Source organism: Miscanthus floridulus, chromosome 5 (genome assembly GCF_019320115.1).
Source record: "Miscanthus floridulus cultivar M001 chromosome 5, ASM1932011v1, whole genome shotgun sequence".
In the NCBI taxonomy this organism is placed as follows: Eukaryota; Viridiplantae; Streptophyta; class Magnoliopsida; order Poales; family Poaceae; genus Miscanthus; species Miscanthus floridulus.
In genome coordinates, this window is record NC_089584.1 from 71,785,148 (window position 1) to 71,804,498 (window position 19,351).

The 19,351-nt window shown below is 40.3% G+C and overlaps 1 non-coding gene across 1 annotated transcript; it reads left to right on the forward strand.

Annotated features, from left to right (window-relative positions):
• Positions 1-18,961: 18,961 nt before the first annotated feature.
• On the forward strand, positions 18,962-19,070 carry LOC136455673 (small nucleolar RNA R71). The gene has a single exon (XR_010759155.1). It is a non-coding gene; the product is annotated as a small nucleolar RNA R71 (small nucleolar RNA).
• The last annotated feature ends 281 nt before the right edge of the window (positions 19,071-19,351 follow it).

The window sequence follows — 19,351 nt, forward strand, 5'->3', positions numbered from 1 at the left end:
GATTGTAGATCCAGGAGAAGTCGAGAATGAAGAAGAGGAGGAGGATCCTGAGAAGTTAGTGTACTTCTCAGATGAAGATGAGGTTTCATCTAGTATAGGCATGGACGCCGATGACTGAGAGCTTGGAGCAGTAATAGTTCCTTTATTGCTTTTCTAGTAAACCAGAGTTGTCTTATGGGATACAAGACATGTAATATAAATAAGTAACCCTTTGTAGCATGAAACCTTTAAACTGCTTTTAATAAATAATAATGTAAATACACGTGTCTCTCTAACAGATGCCTCGTTCTATCACCCGAGCTGGTGCAAGTACTTCGCATGACCAGGATGATATCCCAAATCCTCCACCAATGCCTCTAACTATGGTAGATGTCATAGCCGCACTTGTCAATGCAACGGTAGAGAATGCTAGGTTGTTAAGGGAATTGGCTCAGAACCAACAGGCACCACACCCTAATCGTGGCCGTCGTAATAATGGAAATGACGAGTCAACCTATGTTGATTTTACAGACACCCATTCGCCTATGTTCTCTAAGGCAGAAGAGCCTTTAGAAGCTGACGATTGGCTTATGACAATAGAGAAAAAGTTTGAGCTGATTCACTGTACCGAGGTTCAAAAACCAAGGTTTGCGGCACAGCAACTCTGAGGAGCTGCTGGTGCCTGGTGGGCAAATTTGGTAGCAGTACAGCCTGCTGGTCACCAAATCACCTAGATGGAGTTTAAGGATGCCTTCAGGGCACACTATATTCCAGATGGTGTGATGACCATGAAGTTAGAAGAGTTCTTAACTCTTGAGCAAGGGGAGCACCCGGTGATGCACTATGTTGGGTGCTTCAATCACCTGTCACAGTATGCTATAGAATATGTGAATACTAATAGGAAGAAGAAGAATCATTTCCTTAGAGGCTTGAACACTAAACTTCAGACCATGATGGCAACTTGTGGTAACGCAACTTATCATGAGACAGTCAACATTGCTATTGCTTCCGAGGAGAATTACCACCGACACAAGGAGGCGAAGAAAAAGAGAATATCTGCTTCCGGATCGTCGAGTGGAAAGCGTCAAAAGATAGTCTACCATCCTCAGAATCATGGCCGTATGCCATTCTGCCCCCCAACAAAGCCAAAGCAGGCAACAAATCTTTATTCGCCCTGTAACTAATATGCCCTATCCTCATCAAGCACCGCAGCAGCAAAATAATACAAATAATGCAAACCGCACTACTACTCTCTAGAATCACAATTATCCATGTTATAATTGTGGTAAACCTGGACACTTTTCTCGAGAATGTCCATATCCCAGGAAGAGTGATCCTAATGCACCTAAAGCCCCTGTCACTCAAGCTCAGAATCAGTACAAGGGCAATGCTCAGAACAGTCAGAAAGGTCAGGCTGAGAAGAAAACTAGAAGGGTCTTCTATACTCAGGTGGAATCTATTCCAAAAGGAGAACCTGTAATGATGGGTATGTTTCCCATTGCTAAGCATCCTACAATTACCTTATTTGATTCTGGTGCATCCCATACATTCATTAATCATACATTTGTTATGAAGCATGGGATAACTATTGGGGAAACAAAAGAACCATATCATGTACAGTCGCCCAGGGGACAAATCTATACAAGGGAGCTAGTTCAGCATGTACCTATTGATTTGGGAGGTTATGAGTTCCCTACCAATATGCTGATATTAAAGAATTAAGATATAGATGTGATCCTTGGTATGAACTGGTTAACTCAACATGGGGCTGTCATAGATGTCATGCGTAGAACCATAAGGGTAAATGTACCTGACAGCAAAACCCAACTTCTCATCCAACTTCCCTTTCCTAAGAGTACGGTTGAAACAGTCTGTGCAACTACTGTTGAAGAAGCCGAGAAAATTCCGGTGGTATGTGAATTTACGGATGTCTTTCCCGATGATCAGCATGGTCTGCCACCAGACCAAGATGTAGAGTTTAAAATTGATCTGAAACCAGGAACGGCACCTGTGTCCAGAAGAGCATATAGGATGCCACCCAAAGAACTAGTAGAATTAAAAATCCAACTACAAGAGTTGTTAGATAAGGGTTTCATTCAACCTAGTTTATCACCTTGGGGATGCCCTGCTATCTTCATGAAGAAAAAGGACCAAACCTTAAGGTTATGTATTGACTATCGGCCGTTAAATGAAGTCACCATAAAGAACAAATACCCCTTACCTCGAATTGATTTGCTTTTTGACCAACTTGCGGGAGCTAAGGTGATCTCAAAGATAGACTTGAGATCAGGCTATCACCAGATTAAGATCAGACGAGAAGATGTGCCGAAGATAGCGTTTACTACCTGATATGGTCTATATGAGTATTTAGTCATGTCTTTTGGACTAACCAATGCTTCGGATCATTTCATGTACCTGATGAACTCAGTTTTCATGCCCGAGTTGGATAAGTTTGTAGTGGTGTTCATTGATGACATTCTTATCAATTCTAAGAGCAAAGAGGAACATGCGGAACATCTCTGCATTGTTCTACAAAGATTAAGAGACCACGAATTATATGCCAAATTTAGTAAATGTGCATTCTGGTTAGAGGAAGTACAATTTCTGGGTCATGTGTTATCTGCTGAAGGTATAGCTGTTGATCTGAGTAAGGTAGAAGAAGTCCTTAACTGAAAAGCACCTAACACTGTTCATCAAGTTCGTAGTTTTCTGGGGTTGGCAGGGTATTATCGTCGGTTCATCCCTGACTTTTCTAGAATTGCAAAGCTAATTACTAAACTACTGAAAAATCAAACTAAGTTTATATGGTCAACAGAATGTGAGAAGGCCTTTCAAACATTAAAGAAATTGCTGACAATTGCACCAGTTTTAGCACAACCTGATATCGAGAGGCCGTTTGATATCTATTGTAACTTGTCTCGTTTGTCAACAGAATGGAAAACCTCCTCACTTGCCTTTTGAATAAAGTTATGATGTGTTAGCTTGACACATTTTCTTTTCCATTACTTAGCCTTAGGTTTTAAATCTTGGGACAAGATTTCTTTAAGGGGGAAAGGTTGTAACACCTCTGGTGTTTTGACCTAGCACTAAAACTTGACATGTCATCATATGCATTGCAAAGCATTCATAAAGTAGAAAATTTTAAATGCATTTACTAAATAAGCTTTATTTTATAAGTTGTTATTTTATGTGATGTGATCCAAAACTCTAAATAAAGATCATAACCACAAGGGTCAAATTTTATGTGGTCATGTGCGACCATGTGTTAATTGACTCAAATAACCCTAATGGGCCATGTTACTGGTCAAAAATCAAAGTTAAGTGAAAAGGTAAACAAATCAAATTTGAATTCAAATTCAAATCATAAAAGTCCTTTTTGCCCCTTTTGTCTAATTCAAAATCCATTTGGAATTTGGGGGTGTGGCAAAAAGCAAAGTTGAAGTTTATTTTATAAGGATCAACTTTGGTATTCAAAGTTTTTGAAGTCTACATATAAAATTTGGAGTAATTTTGAAATGATTCAAATGCTCAAATGCACCCCAAATTCAAATTTCAAAATGGAGGCAGAATTTGAAGATGTTCATTTAAGCAAAGTTGTAGAGTTTGAAAAGTTGAGCAACTTTCATTTTTGGAGATTTTCAACTTCTTTAGAAAAATTGTGAGTAATTTGCAAAATAAACGCAGTGGCAATTCTGTAAATAATTCAAAAATCAAAACAAAGCCGAGCGCCACCTCCCTGCTTGCCGCCGGCACCACGCAGCTGTCGCCGCCGATCGTTTTTCACCACTTTCTCGCGTGGTGACACGCTGCTGTCTCCGTGGCGACCTCATTCAGGAGCTGTCGAAGCTAGACGCGTCCTTCTCTATAAATAGGAGCACCGCCGCCGTCGTTTTCCTTTCCTCCCATCTGCTCGTCGCCGATGACCTTGCCACGCTCACAAAATTCGTCCTCGCCGTAGCATCTCATGCCAATTGCATTTGCCAGCAGCATCACCTCACCCTGCCGCTCCTTCGTGCCCGCGCTGCCATGGCCAGCGTGGAGCTCCCTCTGGTGCGCCTGCTGCCTTTCTGAGAGCTGGGATAGATTCGCGGGGTGGTATAGATCATGCTGGTGCGGTCTGCCTCACCGGAGCATCACCACCGACACGTTTTGGCCGACCGGTGATGGCAGCGCCGCCGTGTTCTGTGTTTGTGTCGCTAACATGCGGGGGCCGGCTGTCAGTGAGAGAGAGAGAGAGAATAGTGAGATTTTATTATTTCTGAATTTTGAATAGTGCAGTAACTTTGGAAATTTATAAGAAAATAATTATAGCTCCAAAAATTCTGAAAATTTGTGTGTAGCTTCTGTACATGTTCTAGTATGGTTTAAAAATATGAAACTTGAAATTTGAATAAATTTTTAATGTTCAAAAATTCAGTTAATTAATTGATAAATGTGATTTCCATGATTTTTGTAGGCCGCTGTATAACTCCAAAAAAATTATGAAATTTGTTTTGGTACACTAATTTGTCATAAGGAAGCTTGCATAAAATTTTGAGCTTAATTGGACAAAGTTGATTTTATACCTAATTTAGGCTTAATTATTTAATTAATTATTTACTTAGTTAGTGCTTAATCATTTAGGGTTTTGTTTGACTTTGGAATTGATTGTTGACCTTGGGTCAGTAACATATGATGATCCTTGGCACCTTAATTAGTTATTTGAGCTCATACCTAACTTGTAATTAGTAAATCTTAATGACATTTCATGTGATGACAAAGGTCATTAGTAAGATAACTTGTCGAAACCCTAGATGTTAGAGTCAATTGGTTTTGTTGGCTTGCAACTATACCATGAAGGAAAGTTGTATTCAAGGTGTTATTATATTTCATGCATCATGAAAGCATCATGTTTACATTATCATCATATTGAAGCATATGTTATTATTTCGTGTAGAATCCGAGAGTGAAACGATTCTAGTTGAGCAAGTTGTGGAAGAATCCCCGGTTGTCACGGGATTTGATATTTGTGGTACTGATCTGGAACCCGAGATCGTCAACGAAGGGAAGCCTCGGTTTATGCATTAAACCATTACCTTGTTTACTTTGAAAAGTTTATCACCTATGTTACCTATTGCATTAAGTTGATTATTTCAAATGTCACCTACTTGATGCATTGCCTACCTTGTTAATTGTTTACCATCCTTGAAGATGATTTCATTTACAAAGGCATAGAATGCTTAGTATGCTTTATGGTAGGCTTTCAAAGTAAAAGTTTTGATACAATCAAAGATGGCATACTAGCCAAAGAAAGAAAGAAGATAGAATGAACTAGAGACTAGTCGGGTGACTTATCTTGAATGTTGGCTAATGTTGCCGACTATGTCATCTAAAGACCACTCATTGTGGATCTTCTGAACGAGACACTTTGTAGTACTGGTCACATACTCTAGTAAGCCTACTTCGGCTAATCCGATACTAAGACAAATGCCCACGCACTAGAAGTGGAGAGATGGCGGGAGTAGCGTGTACCCTCGTGGCTAGAATGTGGCCAGATTTGAGGTGTGCTGTGCTCTTGGGTGGCGTGGAGACGGCTTAGTATAGGAGGATCCGATAGCGAGGTTGATATATGCAATATTAAGTTCTACATATGTCGTGTGATAAGGAATCCCCAGCTGGGACTTGAATCAATTCGAATTGCCGGTGCTCCACGGATATGGAGACTCGATTCATTACAGAAGCAATGCAGGACTGGTGAATTACTAAAATTTGAGAAAAGGAATGGAATGAGAAGGATTGGAATGTGGGAAATGTACATTTAGTTTGAGATAATGAACTAAAATGACTTAGAGGTAAAACTTGAAAATAGGATGAAGAGTAGTAAGCTTTTGGCAAAGAACTTTTGAATCTTGCTACATCCTTACCTTGCCCCAACCCCTGCATCTTTAAAGTCGTTCACCCCCTGTTACGTCGGGTCAGTCTTGTTGAGTACTTTTGTACTCAGGGTTTGTTAACCCTTGTTGCAGGTGAGTCGCATGCGTAGGCTTGTTTTGGTCCTTGCTGCATGTCTGTGTTCGAAGTCAATGACGATGAGGAATGATAAATGGCCTCTGAACAAGGCACTAGTTTGTGTGAAATAAATAATGATAATGTAATATTATCCCGCTACTATGGTTGTATGACACTTATGGTTTTGTAAGTTTGAAATAGCTGGTTTGTAAACTATGTTATCTTAAGACTTTTGCTATATTTTACTCTGATATATATATTTGAATAAACTATTGTAATCTGCAATGTCTATGATTGAGATCCTGTTCAAAAAAGATTCATGGATGATTTGGGTTTCCCGAGGACACCCGACAGACCTGTTAAGTTGTTGGGAACTCATGTATGCTATCAGAGGTCTGTTGAGACAACGATAGATGCATGTGGGCCTAATTTCTTAGGAGGTTCTGCCACATTGTGAACTCGTGCCACAGCTAGAGGGCCGTGCCGCCGCCTGGTGTCTCGTGAGCCAGGGGAGAGAAGAGAGAGTCATGGTCTCATGGAAGTGTAGAACAAAGACTGCTATGTGGAGAGAAGAGATAGCCTGGTTTCCAAACCCCAAGTTTCCAATATATATGCTAGCGTAGTAATGGGATTTTTTGGGCTTCGGACCTCTTAAGATGTCCGCCTCTGAAATGGCACCTCCATATTCATGGTATATCCATTCCCTATTATCATCACCATTGTTTCTAAGCACATTTGAAATACCAATATTAGGTTGTAACCAATTATTAGTTTTACCATTATGCAAATATAGGAATGAGCTCACCTTATAATCGATGGTTGTATCCGAAGGTGTTATGTCCTCATTGAAGTGGACCGTGATGCCTAAGAGGGGGGGGGGTGAATTAGGCAACTTAAAAACTAACTTCAAAACTATGGCCTCTTTTTCTTACTCTAGCAAAACCTATGTAATAGATAAACTATCTAGCTATGCAACTACGGTTTTGCTAGTGTGTTGCTATCTCTACCGCAAAAGAAGTAATACAATCAATGTAAATGCGGAAGCTAAAGAGCAAGGTAGAGATATGCAAACTCCCATCGATGACTTCGGTATTTTTATCGAGGTATTGAGAAGCGCGCATGCTTCCCCCTAGTCCTCGTTGGAGCTCCTCGCAAGGAATCCCTTGCAAGGGCCAAGCTCCCGGTCGGGTAACTCTGTGGATAGCCTTGGGCCTTCCCCACATGCAAGTGGGTCTCCGATGTGCCTTCTGGCAAGCCTCTCCCGGATGCTCCCCACCGTCTTCACTATCAAGCTTTCGGCCGAAATGCCGTGGGCCTTGTTCCCTCCGGTACACGATGGCGGCCACACCACAAACGCGGTTGTTGTGATCTCGCAAGACTTCAAGCCCCTTTGATGTACAACAATGGTGCTCGCAAGCACCAAGTGGCAAGAGGTATGCAAACCTCACTAAACACTAGGCCTAAACCTAGAGCAAGTGCATAAGCGGTGGTCTAATCAACCTAAGCACTTCACAAAGTACCTACGCTAATCACCTAATGAAGCACTAAGCACTATGCAAGTGGAGATCACTAAAATAGTGTATCAACACCCTTGGTATGTTTCCTTAGCTCCACACACATCAAATGGCTGGTTGGGGGTTGTATTTATAAGCCCCACTGAGAAAGTAGCCGTTGAGGACGAAGTCCCACTTTTCTGCTACTGACTGGACGCTAAACTCATCCTAATCAGACGCGTCTGGTCATCCTAACCGTTGGAGCCGTGAACACTTGATCGGACGCTGCCAGTGTCTGGTCACCTACCACCGGATGCGTTCGGTCACTTGCCACTAGATGCGTCCAGTCGTAGTTTCACCGCTCTAGAACCTCTCTGTACTCGGTCGGACGCTGCTGCCCTATGTCCAGTCGGTTGCCACCAGCGTTCGGTCCAGCATCCAGTTGCTACTGATGACGTCTATCTGCCAAGCCTCCAGTCTAGTGTCCGGTCACTTCTTCCAGCGTTCGGTCCAGTGTCCGGTCGCCTCTGTGAGCTTGTTTCTTTATGATCTTGCGTACGACTTGGTTTCTATCTTCATGCTTGGACTTTGCTTGATATCTTGAGTCTTCTCTTGTGCTCCTAAGGTCTTGGTTATGGTGTTGATCATCGGATCATCACGTCGCCTTTGTCCAAGTTATGTCTTGCACCCTATTGAACTACAAAACAAACACTTGCAAATTCATTAGTCCAATTTGGTTGTGTTGATCATCAAACACCAAAATCCAAAGTAAATGGGCCAAAGGTCCATTTTCCTTACAATCTCCCCCTTTTTGGTGATTGATGACAACACGACCAAAGTAAGCAAATAATAGAATTTTGAAATTTAAAAACTACCTACTTGCTAGGATATAATGCAAGGGGCAAGATTATATGATGCTAAAAGATACTACTTGTAAGACTATATAGAGACTTATCTTGCCCTTGCAAATGTCCCCATGTGGTATTATGGATTTAAGCCTTGCTTCCTATAAGTTTTCCCATTACTTAGGCTAATCCATAATCCACTATTCTCCCTTTCTCGGACCATTATTACAAATCAATGCTTGCTTTTGGTCCTCTAAATTCTCCCCCTTTGGAATCAAACACCGAAAAGGAAGACATTGGTAGCACAAGGGAGGGTCAAACTTTGTGATCCTTTATGTGTAGAGTGGAATAGATCACAAAATTTGACTCTCACATTATATAGATAAAGCTCCCCCTAAATATAAGCATACATATGATAGAAGGCAAAGCATATGCATAATTGGCAAATTTTTGCACATGGGAATTTAATCTATATAACGCATGGAGAAAGCATATAAATATCAAAATGAAATCAACATGATGATATTGGTTTAGAAATACCACATGCAGAAACCAATTTGATTTCTACCACTTGCAACTGGTGGTGGATCTTCAAAGTATGATGCTTAACTCCGGAGACTCTATTTTTCTTGCAATAAGACTACTACACATATGATAAGCTTGAAAAGGTGTTAGTCTCAAAGCATCCAACTTGTAGAGTAACCTCTTCCTAAATTTGTGCACACAAGTGTGGGATACTTGTAGAAGTTATGCATATTGATTTTAGAATCAATAATACCACTTGAAAGATGACATCTCATGAATGTAAGAATCATTTTTGAAGATGATATTCGGGAGAAATTATCTACAATTTGGACTTTGGCACATATTAGATGAACAATTGAAGGACAAGCTATGTGCCGTGCTCCTAAACAATTTTAAACCATATAGGATTGCTCCAAGGAATAAGAATGAAACCGAGCAAGCCTACCATATGAAATACCTAGTGTATGCATGACAAAAAGATATAAGCATGCAAATGCAAACCTAGGCATGAATAGTAACTAGATGCTAAAAGATACCAATTGTAGGAAAATTTAAATCAAATACCAATTGAAGTAAATTGAATCTAGTTACCTAACATGGGAAGGGGAATTTGGGTCCATAGTATTCACTAACCCACTTGGCAATGATTTTGACCATCATGATGCACCCCATGAAATGCATCCAAACTTTGCCAAGTCTCCAAATTCCCTGAAGTCCATCGGACTTCACTTCCCTTTCAGGATCCAAACCTTCTTGGTGCTCTTCATGTTGGAAATGATTTCCTTCGGCACCCAAAAGCGTTTGACCCCATTGTTGGCTTGCTTGTTCACCTTGATGGCCACCACCTTATCATTTTTCTTCTTCTTCAAGAGATAAGGTGTGGAGGCCTTCTTGTCCACCTTGTTGGTGTAGGTGTTGGAGAGCTTGCTTGTTTGCTTTTTCTTCTTCTTCTTTGCTCCTCCCCCATTCTTCACCTTGCACTCATAAGACTTGTGGCCTTCCTTGTGGCACACGTAGCAAACCATGATTTGTCCTTCATCAAGCTTCTTCACTCCCTTAACGGTGTTATCTTGATGAAGTTGGACTTGCTTCGCCTTGCCTTTCACTTGAGTCAAGTCCTTGGTGAGGTGAGCTACTTCTTGCTTGAGTTGCTCATTCTCCTTTGCAACCTCTTATGTGCATGTATCTACAACAACTTTCTCAACACAGACTTGGTTGCACAAAGGTAAGTCTAAACATAAATTATTACAAGAAGTAGAGGCATCCTTTTTAGACACATTAGAACTTTTCCTTTTAGATGCCTTAATGGGAGTTGTACTAATGGCTTCAGGATTAGCAACCTTTTTAGTTAGCTCATCACAATGTTTGCACATGGTTTCCATTTTAGCAAGCAAACTTTTATATGCATCTTGTGAGCTAGCTATCTTTTCTTTTAATTTTTCATTTTTCTTTACAAGTTGCTAATCATTGATTGTGCATTCATTTGTTGTTGCACTAGCCTTAAGTTGCTCAATTTTAGTAGATAGTTCAACATTGAGATTAGCAAAGTTCTCATATTGTTCAAGCAAAGTTTTGTATGCTCCTTGAGAACTATCTAGCTTTTCTTTTAAGCTTTTGAGCTTCTTTTGTTGACTAGTGCAAACCTTAGCATAATTAAGATTTTATTGCACAATTTCATGATAAGAAGGTATATCATCATCACTATCACTCTCACTAGAGGATGAGCTTTCGTTACCTCGTGCCATAAGGTACACACGAGAAGAGCTTGATGATGAGTGCTTGCAACCTCGCCTCTTGTGATGGCGTTCTTCTTCACTTGAAGAATCATCCCATGATCTTATTGATGTGAGATCTTGGTTCTTGCATGCCTTCTTCTTTGTCTTGGGTGTGAGCTTGTTTGGACAAACTTCCACAAAGTGCCCCAACTCACCGCATCCGTAGCATCCTCTCTTTCTTTGCTCATTTCTTTGATTGGTGAAAATAAGATCTTGAATTTGGATGGGCACACCCTTGACATTGAGCCTTTGGATCATCTTCTCCACCTTGTTGATTAATTTGATTGATTCTTCATCAAAGTCAGAGGTGGAGGAGGAAGATTGATCATCATCACTTGAATCTTCATCATCATCGTCATCGTCATCTTCTTCTTCATCTTCACTTGAGGAGCTTGAGCTTGAGCTTGTCTCAACTTGCTTGCCCTTCATCTTCTTTTTCTCGCTACATGAAAGAGCTTTGCTTTTACTTGATGAAGATGCTTCTTCTTGGCCCATCTTACGTGACATTTCAAATGCCACTAACTTGCTAATGGCAATGCCTAGGGTCATGGTGCTCAAGTTCTCCATGTTGTGAAGGATGGTGATCATGCTTGCATATTTCTTTTGTGGTAGCACAGAGATGATCTTCCTCACGATGTCCGCATCATCTAGCTTTATTAATCCTATTGAATGGAGCTCATTGATAATTAGATTCAAATGAGAATACATATCATGAACAAGCTCATCATCATTCATTGTAAAGGAATCATAATTTTGTTTAGCTAGACAATGTTTTTGCTCATGGACATTACTTATGCTGTCATGGAGCTCTTGGAGTTTTAACCAAATTTCATGTGTCGTATTTAAAGTGAACACTTGGTTAAACACATCCATGCTAAATGATTCAAACAAGCAATTTTTAGCTCTAGCATTAAAGTGTATTTCTTTTTCATCACTCTTAGTGGGTTTTTTGGGATTCTTGATGGGTTTCATCTCATCATGAGTGACTCTCCATACACCCAAATCAACCGCCTCAAGGTGGCAAGCCATTCTAGCTCTATAGTACATGAAGTTAGTGCCATCAAAATATGGAGGCCTAGAGGTATCCATCCTAACCACTCTAATTAGCGTCGGCTCAACGACGGTTAAGCCAAAGGTCCAAATTGAGCCAACCGGCTCTGATACCAATTGAAGTGGACCATGACACCTAAGAGGGGGGGGGTGAATTAGGCAACTTAAAAAACTAACTCCGAAACTATGGCCTCTTTTTCTTACTCTAGCAAAACCTATGCAATAGATAAACTATCTAAATGTGCAACTATGGTTTTGCTAGTGTATTGCTATCTCTACTGCAAAAGAAGTAATACAATCAATGTAAATGCGGAAGCTAAAGAGCAAGGTAGAGATATGCAAACTCCCATCGATGACTCTGGCATTTTTACCGAGGTATCGAGAAGCGCGTAAGCTTCCCCCTAGTCCTCATTGGAGCTCCTCGCAAGGAATCCCTCGCAAGGGCCAAGCTCCTGGTCGGGTAACTCTGTAGATAGCCTCGGGCCTTCCCCACGTGCAAGTGGGTCTCCGATGTGCCTTCCGGCAAGCCTCTCCCGGATGCTCCCCACCGTCTTCACTATCAAGCTTCTAGCCAAAATGCCGTGGGCCTTGTTCCCTCCGGTACATGGTGGTGGCCACACCACAAACGCAGTTGGTGTGATCTCGCAAGACTTCAAGCCCCTCTGATGTACAACAATGGTGCTCGCAAGCACTGAGTGGCAAGAGATATGCAAACCTCACTAAACACTAGGCCTAAACCTAGAGCAAGCGCATAAGCGGTGGTCTAATCAACCTAAGCACTTTGCAAAGTACCTACGCTAACCACCTAATGAAACACTAAGCACTATGCAAGTGGAAATCACTAAAATAGTGTATCAACACCCTTGGTATGTTTCCTCAGCTCCACACACATCAAATGGCCGGTTGGGGGTTGTATTTATAAGCCCCACTAAGAATGTAGCCGTTGGGACAAAATCCCATTTTTCTGCTACTGATCGGACGCTGAACTCGTCCTGACCAGACGCGTCTGGTTGTCCCAACCGTTGGAACCACGAACACTTGATCGAACGCTGCTAGTGTCTAGTCACCTACCACCGGACATGTCCGGTCGTAGTTTCGCCACTCTGGAACCTCTCTGTACTCAATCAGACGCTGCTTCCCTGCGTTCGGTCGGTTGCCACCAGCATCCGATCCAGTATTCGGTCGCTGATGATGATGCCTGTCTGCCAAGCCTCCGGTCTAGCATTCGGTCGCTTCTTCTAGCATCCAGTCTAGCGTCCGATCGCCTCTGTGAGCTTGTTTCTTTGCAATCTTGCATACGACTTGGTTCCTATCTTCATGCTTGGACTTTGCTTGATATCTTGAGTCTTCTCTTGTGCTCCTAAGGTCTTGGTTATGGTGTTGATCATCAGATCATCATGTCGCCTTTGTCCAAGTCACGTCTTGCACCCTATTGAACTACAAAACAAACACTTGTAAATTCATTAGTCCAATTTGGTTGTGTTGATCATCAAACACCAAAATCCAAAGTAAATGGGCCATGGGTCCATTTTCCTTACACTCATCAGTGCATGCTCTAGTATAGGATGCAGTAGCTAGTAGGGCACCACACAATGCTGCATTTGGTATGCACCCATTGGCAAATATTTGTGTTTGTATCAATGCATTGTAGTTCCTTCTATTGGATCTTTCTTTTATTTGGGAAAAATAATGTTGAAACCATGATATAGTTTAGATTTAGGTTATGAGTTCATAGTTTTAGTTTTTAAGCAATTGTGATCATAGTAAAGAGTCCTAAGCAATGTGCAGGTTTAGGCCAATGAACTCTGACACTAAGAGTCCATAGGCTTAGGTTTGCATTTGTCTGGACATCGCTAATCGGATGATGCTAGCATATGATTATTTACGCACTCCTGTGTTAATGTGCATGTGCGAATATATGATATGATAAAGTTTTAGGGGGGTTTGGGTGGGTGGGGGGGGGGTGAGTAGGCCAAGGTTAGAACATAGCACCTGATTCCTTAATATTTGTATATGAGAGTAGTCATTTTGGTATTTTGGGATTTTTCTTCCATGCAGCTTGACCATATATGTTATGCTAATTGCAATAGGAGTATATTAAAGAATGCTAGATAGGTCTTATGTTCCTTGTAATTACTAGTTGAGTGCCCTCATGTTGCTACTGGTATACAAAACATCTTATGACATACATCCGCACAAGTAGAAATCTTGCAAGAAAAAGACGTGTTATAAATACTATAATCAACAGGTTTCAATTATATATAATCTATACATCCAATCAATAACATGTCAACAAGTCATAACTACTTGTCTCTCATTTCTTTCTAACTTCCTCTATTACCTAAAATTTAGATGGATACAAAAATGTCAGTAATAAAGGATAGAAATGTAAGAATATAACAGTTATGCAAAACAGTAGACAATACCTTTTCATGGAGTGAGGACCTCTTTATAGACAATATTTTTCATGTATGTACCATTTATTTTTGTCTTTTTTCTTATCCTTCTTTATCACTATGTAGTGGCTCTAGATAGCGCAACATACAACTAACCATGAGAGAACACCAGTTCAGGCAAATACACACCAACATTGGGGATAGAATTTCGCAAGCATACAGAACTATCATGTAGCACTTCGCTCGTTGAGTACTGAGTGTCAAATTTATATTTTTCCCACAGGAAGGCGGAAGGCTAGAATTTATATTTAGACTAAGAATTGCTAAGGTAAAGCCTAAGTTAATCCTAGATAGGAGAACAATAGTGAAGGGTGAATGTGAACTACTTAAACTAACTACTAATAATAAGGTAACCTAGAGATAGCAAGGTGGGAGATCGAGCATTTTATGTTTCTAGTAACTAAGGTAAACAAATGACTAGGAGAAATACGATAGTACTTCAAGGCACAACCCTCCTACCAACTAGGAGAGTTAAATAGACAAGGTCTGCCATGAGCCCTATGATTTAATAACTAGACCTATCGTGGTGGAATACAGAGGATGGACAAGGCTGTCACCACTTGCCACCTACCACATTCTATCCGGAGGCCTAGCCGTATCTACAGGTAATCTATAGCCTAAGCACTACACTTAGTCTATAGGTTTACTACTTTGATCCGAGCTCCGATGAAATGAGATCAAAGTACCCTAACCAGATGGTCGAACCGGTACTAACGAATAGCTACTAATTAAGAGATAACATATGCCATTAATGTCAAACAACAAGCACCTAAGCTCACTAATGATGAACACTAATGACTAAGTACTTAAAGTAAAGCAAAGCAATAATATTAGAATAAAGTACTTAAATAAACATTGAATAAAGTAAATGCTAAAATGAAAGAATTACAAGGAGCTATACCAGACCCAGAAGACTCTTCCAGACTTCGAGAGCAGCTCCACTTTTGATCTACCCCACTACTAAACTACTACTCTATAGCTAGGCTAAGCTAAAAAGCTAAGAGAAGCTTAGAGACCTTGGAAAATGAATGGGGCACTTCTCCACTAAGCTCCACACCCTCTATTTATAGTGTAGAGAGGTATGGGGGTACTTGTAGGCAGCAGGGAGGTCGGTGGAGGTAGGGGGTGTCGAGCGGCGGCATAGGGGCACCGACCGGCCCTTAGATGCACCACCTTTGCATCCAATGGTGCTGGCTAGCTTCAAATGGCGGTTGTGAAGCCAGCACATGCCAAAACTTGGCTGGTAAGGAGGTTCCAAGGTCGATTGGAGCCTCCAAGTCTATGACAGTGGGCCGGTGGATCCACGTCAACTCCATCTCATCCATCGGTGCAAGTTGGCTTGAATCAATGCTTGACATTGCTTCTAGAGTAGCTCCCATGGATCACTGACATGGAAAAGTGCCAAGGTGGCACTTGGTGGGGCCAAGCGGTGCCCAAGTGGGGCCAAGCGGTGCTGCCCTGTGGGCCTAGGTGGCCCTACCACATCCACTTGCTTCCTTGGTCCATGTTTGTCACCATTTTGGCCTATTTTTGCCATATTTTCTGCATACAAATAATTCTACAAGCACAAGTGGAACTAGGTAAATTATAAACAAAATTTTACACATGTGATGATGATTTACCTCACTTTATCATACTTTTGGGTGGAATGTTGATGGTCAAAACGGGTGTTAATGACCGTCAACAAGCTCCCCTAATCTACCCCTTTGTTGTCCTTAGCAAAGATGCAGGTTTAGCATGGAATAGGTGTTGGATCAGGAGTTGCTACTATGTAACGCCCTGCAAAGACTTGTATACAAACAAATACTATCTCTTGAGTTGAACATATTAGCACTTAGAAATTTCACCATCAGTCTTAGCAATGTGGGACTTATAGCTTTCACCTTGACATAAGCAATTGCAAGAATGTGTAGCTAGATAGATACTTTTTTACCTACTTTGGGTTAGCTCAAACTTCCTAGAGGTTTTCAATAGATTTGAAAAGAAATCTTGCCTAAGTTCTTCAGATGGTACACTCAAGTCACTCAATGGTGTTTGAAATCCTCACCAAGGCCATGAATTTTAGCCTTAATTTCTATCCTAAAGCTTATGTGGAGCTCAAGGTAGGGGGTAAAAGCATAGCTTACTTGAATTGAATATATTGCTAAGTCAAACACTTGGATCACAAGGAGCAACAAATCATACAAATTGATCAAGATGTGCATGTGTGTGGTATGTTTGGTGGAAGTGGTACTCCTTTGAGAAGTTTCCCTTCTCTAGCTTCTTTTTGAGAGGACATGGCTACTTTCTTTTTCTCACTCTCTCTCTCTTTAATACTAGAGCTTTTTACTCTTTTATTCTTTCTCACTTTTTTCTGTAGCCCATGCCTCTCTTTTTGATGTAAGATAGCTAGAGAGGTAACTTTGATTCTCATAGAGCAATAATGAATGGAAAGCATATGTGGTTGTGTATCCCTAGTGTAGGAATAGCATAAATATGTGGGTGTATGTGATCTTAATCAAAAAGCATAAAAGTTTCTCTACTCAGATCAACAAGGCTTGAAAAAGCTTAAAACTAACAAGTAGCTTTTATGGTGGCTTTATCATGTATGAATGAATTTATTTGGCTCTGGTAGGAATTTATCACCATTGAGGAACTTCTAGCAAGGGATTTTTAGCATTTTATAAAACAAAATTCTAGGTTGTTTTTACCATTCCTCAGATAGGTTTAAAGATTTACTCTAATCATGGATACAACATATCTCACAAATGCTTATTCTTGGTTCTAACATTTGCAACCCATGAAAGCATTCAACTTAAGATGAACTCTAAGTTTATCATGCTCAAAACTTAAGAAGTATAAGGCTGTAGAACAAGCTTTTACAATATATCACAGAGCAATTATTCATCATCTCCAAAATTTATCATCATGTTATTGGAGCAGAGTTTCTCTCAAGATAAATTTAAGGCACCCCTCTCAACATTCTATGATCATGAATATTGAAATATAAAGTAAACATGAATGTAAAGAGAGGGTTTAAGATTTTCATAACTGAGTGGGGAGAGATATCTCCCCCAAGTTTGCCTTTTGCATAGGTTGGAATGTTTTCTGGTGCCTCTATTGATTCTTTTCTTTATTGACTAACTAATACTTCTATAATGCATAAATGACTAAATAACTAAACCTATTACTACTAGATAACTGATTTAGTATGAATACTACTGAATATATATATTTTTTCATATGTTGTTTTAAATGCAAATCTATCCTATCATGCATTAGCTACTACAGAACTTTATTTATTAACATAGAGTAGCTAAATGCAACTAACCTATCATGAAATGCAAATTTATTGGAAATCTAAATAAGACACAACTAATGAAATGCGGTAATTAAATGAAAGGGATAGAAAACTTACCTTTTTGATGGGCTCAAGGTCATTCGTCCTTGGGCAGAGGAGTTTCCTCTTGTTCCACCTCAGAGGACTTGTCAGGATTAGGGGATGATTAGTTTGAGGATGGATCTTTCTTTTTACGCCATCTCTTTCTATTCTTCTTCTTGATAGGTTTCTTCGGTTCTTCAATCGGCTTTGGTTTCTTCATCTTGATTCTCTTCGGATGCTTTTTCTTTTCCTATTTCTCATCAAAGAGGGGTTGTCCAGAGGCAAAAGCAAATATTTCTTTTCTTCTAGCAAAGTGGAATTGGATTTGCTAAGAGCCACATATATGCAAGCATTTGCATTGTTAAGAAAGGGACAACCAAGGATTAAAGGTGTATCCTCGATGTTGCCCATGTCTAAGATTATAAAATCTATAGGAATATAGGCACTCCTAACTTTTACTAATAAATCAGTGGCTACTCCCTCAAGATAATAGATAGATTGGTCGGTTAGCTGTAGGTAAATTGAAGTTGACGCTAAGGTAGTGTAGAACAATTTGTCATATGTTACTTTTGACATTATCTTAACACTAGAGCCTAAATCACACAGAGCATTATGGAAGGTATGAGTTCCAATGGAGCAGGTAATCACGGGGATACTGGGATCACCTTTCTTAATGGTAAATGGGGAATCTAATAAATAGGAACCCTAAGAACTTAAAGCATAGCCATACTTTGTTGTAACAAGACTGGTTGTCTGCATGGTTCCCTCAGGTTTGCTAGGAATTCTATCTTTTTCATAGGATGGGATAGCAACAACAATTTGAGCTAATTAGGTTTCTACCATCTTATTAAAACTAAGCTGATTCTTTAAGATAGAAGAAAATTCATCCAATTTAGCATTTATATTTTCCAACATATTGTCATGAGCATGTAGTTTCTTATTAAGACTATCAGTCATTCTACCATTGCTATAAACAAGATCTTTCATGAAAGCATAACTATTATTACTTTTATTATTCATGCGAGGAGAAGAGTAATAATTGTTACCTCCCTGATTGTTGGAGCGCTGATTCTAGCCTTGATGTTGTGGATGGAACCTGTTGTCGGTGTTGACAAAGTTGAGGTCCTCTTGGGTTTTAGGACGGGAATTGCCCGAATGTCCAACATCTCCACAGACTTCGTAGGTCATGTGGAAGTCCATGGCTTTGAGTGTCTCTTGCACACTCACCTTCTCATAATGTTCTACTCGCTTCATGAGCAGATCCATCTTAGCTGCAAGTATGTCAATTTCTTTAATTGAATGCATGCCTTGTTTATGGGGTTGGAGTCGATCGTCGCTCCATCCTTGGTAGGAAACCATCTTCTTGATCAGTGTCTTTGCATCTATAACACTTAGCGAAAAAAATGCTCCACCAACAGTAGCATCTAAATGGCTCCTATCTAATGGTACTAATCCATGGTAGAAGTTTTAGATCAAAAGCCAATCTTCCATTCCATGGTGTGGGCATGCAGAGATGTACTCTTGCATTTGTTCCCAAGCTTTAGGAATTGACTCATCTGCTAGGTGTTGAAAACTAGAGATTTTATTGCACAGAGATTAGCCTTCCCCATGGGGAAAAACTTAACTAGAAAAGTGTTGGAACACTTGTCCTAGGTATCTACAGCATTGTGGTTAGAGTAAAACCATTGCTTAGCTTTCCTAACAAAGAGAAGGGGAAAATGCAAAGATGTATAGCCTCTTGGCTCACTCCCTTAATGGTGAAGGTGCTACGAATCTCCAAGAAATGTTGGAGGTGAGCATTTGCATTCTCGTGGGCTTTCCCACAAAATAGACTAGCTTGAACCATTGTAATTAACTCTGGCTTAAGCTCAAAGTTAGT